Source organism: Tamandua tetradactyla, chromosome 18 (assembly GCF_023851605.1).
Source record: "Tamandua tetradactyla isolate mTamTet1 chromosome 18, mTamTet1.pri, whole genome shotgun sequence".
In the NCBI taxonomy this organism is placed as follows: Eukaryota; Metazoa; Chordata; class Mammalia; order Pilosa; family Myrmecophagidae; genus Tamandua; species Tamandua tetradactyla.
The window spans coordinates 1,554,229-1,558,133 of record NC_135344.1 but is presented as its reverse complement, the minus strand read 5'-3'; the positions used below and the strand labels follow the sequence as shown (position 1 = coordinate 1,558,133).

Below are 3,905 nucleotides of genomic sequence, written 5' to 3'. Positions count from 1 at the left end.
TTAAGTTGGCCTCATAGACAAGTGAGATGGTGGTTCTTGTCATACCTGCATCAAGCTGAACAAACTTTCCTGGGGTCTTCAAAAAGATCACATGATGTCATCTTATGTTATGAGACCTTGACTTTCAGCAGCTGTTGTCTGATTTTCTCCTCATTGGTGGTACAGATTTTCATATTTGTACTCAGAGGCAGCCAACTGTTAGGTTGAGTGACCTGAGAAATAAGGGGCATAAATATTTCATTACTACAATATGTTACATACACTCATTGTGTCATCAAGGTCACAAAAGTATCTTCTTCCAAGAAAAACCCATGCTTCTTAAATGTACTTATCAAGGAAGCCTTTAAAAATGATTCCATTTATTTTCTCTCAGGCTTCACAGGAAAGAAATATTAATTTCCAAAAGGTAAATTATGACTTGCCAGATCACCATCCATTATTTAAGGAATGACTGTCTAAGGGGGAAACCACTTCTTATTTTAGAAAGGCAATTTCTAAGTTTAAGTGGATATTGAAGACAATATGTACTAAATTTTTCTGAGATAACACCTCTTTTTGTATTCAGTAATTCCTGAGCAAAAGATAACACCTTCTGAGAGCCCAGAGATGAACAGGACATCTGTTACCTGCAGAAAGCTCCACAATTGGCAATTTCCCTAGGCATCCTTAAATATAAAAATCCATTTTTTTCCATTTGTGCATGAGCCACCTGGATCAGTCTTTGGATTTTAAAGTGAACTTCAACGTTCCCAACAAACCTAATTCCTTACCCTTAAACCAATTTCGAAGTATTGGATATGATGAAAGTGCTTCTTCAAAACATGCTGCTGCTTCTGTAGAACTAGGACCCCCACTTGACCTCATGTTTTCTTATGCAATATAAATGTTAATTACCACTAACTGAGAATGTACTTTACCACCAACAGATTAACCGCTTATGAGACTCTATTAATCTCTGGCTCTTACTTCACTTTTCACTGCATTAAACCCAGAATCCTGCCACTCTCATGGGGAAGTGAAATGTCCTACTTGTCTTAATCTCAGTTAGAGAACACTCTTTACATTTATTATAGATTTCCATTAAGAATCCTGAATGAATTTATTGATAATGATTCATACATCAGAACTGAAAATGGATTAATCACCACAATCAATTCTAGAACATTTTCATTATTCCAAAAAAATCACAATGGATCACAATACACTTAAGTGTATGTTGGGATGGCTTAACTTCAATAAACAACTGACACTGCCACCTGCAGGAGAGGATGAACAACAACTGAAATTCACATACATTGCCGATCAAAATGCAAACTGAAAAGACAAATTGAAAATGGAAAGGGGTAATTGTGGGAAGATTGTAGTTGAAAGCTGAGGAATCATTTTTTCCCCTAAAAGAACTACTGAAAAATCCAGGGACCTCCTAAGAAAATTATTTTGGAACTATGGACATTACTGCATCACCTGCACATCAAGTAAAGGCTGAAATGAAAGCTCTCAATCTTAGTAAATTTTGCCTTTCTAATCTCAGTTGCTATCTTATCCCCCAAGTGAGTGACAAGAATCTGTGGTATATGCTGTCCATAATCCTGGTGTGGCTTGCTGGAGCGAGGTAAACAACAAGAAACTTTTCCTGCAATAAGTGGGTTTGGATGTTTAGACTGTCAATCAAAATTTTGGACCACTTGGAAACAGTCACATGGTATGAGAGAAATCCAAAGGACAAGGCAGATGCTGTTATCCAATGGAATACAAAAGAGAAAGAAAAAAATTGCTCTGAGATGGGGAAAAAACAAGGAAACCCAAGAATTGACCAGTTGCAAGAACAAAAATGACCAGGAGTAAGCAAGCCTTTTGCACTCTGCAACTTTGAGGCAATAAATTTATGTCATTAAGCCAATGCATTGTATGGTATTTGCCTTTACAGCTGGGAAACTGTGACAACGTACATTGAAACCATAAGAAAAAAATAATAAATAAATAAATAAATAAAAATGAATAAAAAACAAAGGACACTATTAAATTAACATATATAAATATAAAAGCTAGAATTATTGCACTTTTGATCGTGATGATGAATATGCAACTGTGTGATGATATTGTGAATGATTATATATGGAGAGTAGGATGATCAAAAGTTAAGAACGTTTGTGTTTGTTTCTGGATATTAAAACATTTTAAAAAATACTGGAAAATTAAAAAAGAAATAAAAACGCGCGGGGAACGCCTGTGTCACAAAGGCCTGTGGCAGTCACTCGGGGGGCGGGGCCACGGGAGGGGTTGCTAAGCAGGAGGCCACGCCCACTGCCCAGCTCCCCACCGCTGGGGCGCTGGCGGCAATTGCGGATCAGGGAACACCAGGGAGGGTCTGCTGCCCCACCGCTCCAACGGGCGGGGGCTTCTGGCAGGCGGAGACCAATCGGCGTGGCGAGCACGAAGTCATCGATCTCTGCTGCCTGGGAACGATGCCAGTGGACCTCATGCCTGACACCAAACACCCAGAGCGCAACCGGCTCGCCGACACCTGGGGCACCGGCTGGGCTTTCCTGTCAGGGCTGAGGGCAGAAGAACAACGAGGTCTCCCCAACTCCTGAGAGGAGCGGAGGCACCCCGCAAGAGTCAGGGTTGTTGTGTGAAGGGCTGCCTGGTGTCCCTGACAGGTGCGAGGGTTCCAGCTTCAAGGACAGGTTTCCTGTGGAGCCCCCTCCCAGATCGCAGGCTGGAGCCTGGCCCCGAACGGTGCTGCGCCCAGCCCAGGGGGCCAAGCGGCCAGGCGAGCCTGCGGTTTGGGAGCAGTGGCGGGGGGGAAGCCGAGCCCAGGCAGCGCTGTGTCCGTGGGGTGTGCGGGGTGGGTTGAGCGGCGGGGGTCTGCCTGGCAGGGGGGTGTCAGTGTGCTGGCAGGGAACCCAGAGTGTTGGGCTGCGTGCAGGGTGGCAAGGGGCAGCGGCGTGAGCGCGCCCGATGTGGCAGGGTGCGGGCGGGAGGCCGACCGAGGGCGACGCTGGCACCGGGGTGGCGGCCAGCCGGGGCCTGTGGTCGGGAACCGGACATCAGGTTGGGGAGGGCCCCTCGCCATTATCCGGCCAGACAGCGTAGCCCTCCCCAGCCTCGGCCCTTGGGGATGCCGGCGGTGCCCCTCAGCCCCAAGTTCCTCAATGGTTTCAGTGCGCATGCTCGCGGTTGAGCTGAGACTTTAAGCAGGCTCAGGCGCGGTTCGGGCTTCATAGGAGACCGCCTGCCGATCGCATCTCCTTTCCGGTTTCTTGATTCAACGGATGGTGATGGACAACTAATTACCAGTACTGCCTGGGTGAGGAATGGGATGATTGCAGACTGGTCACATCTGTGCTAAGGGTGCCAGTCCAGGTAAAGCGGAGACTTTGAGATAAATCTGGAAGTATCAACTGCACTCTCTCTTAAGTTCTTGGAAAATTATTTCTGTCATAAACATTGACCCCAGTGCTTTCGATCCAGGTGGGTAATCAACGGCGCGCAGTCTCATCGCACATCTGCGGAATTAGGACGATGATCGTTTTGTAGAAGATGAGAGTAACTTACAGGAAGAAAAGAATTCATTCAAGTCATGCCGTTTCTCCCTCCTTCTCATTCACCACTGGTATATACAAATAAACAACTTGCTTTACCCTTCCTGCTCTTTATTATTTATTGATTCTTTCTTCATGCTGTTTTCGTACCCTGGAGGAAAGGAGCAGCAGGAAAAAAACGGATTTCCCAAGAGCACTGTCCCATTGTAAAAGTTGAATCTTTCAATGATCATCTTCTAGAGTCAAGGCTTGGGGAACAGGGCTCAACAGTTTCAGGCAATTCCCTGCAGCTACTCCACTCCCCCAGAAATGAAAATTGGATGTCCCCAGAATGCCAATGAATCACCAGCAGGATCACAT

General features: G+C 45.5%; 1 long non-coding RNA gene across 1 annotated transcript; it reads left to right on the top strand.

The window, feature by feature from the left end:
- Window positions 1-2,278: 2,278 nt before the first annotated feature.
- On the top strand, window positions 2,279-3,644 carry LOC143662478 (uncharacterized). The gene is made up of 2 exons (XR_013165342.1): window positions 2,279-2,660; window positions 3,475-3,644. It is a non-coding gene; the product is annotated as an uncharacterized LOC143662478 (long non-coding RNA).
- The last annotated feature ends 261 nt before the right edge of the window (window positions 3,645-3,905 follow it).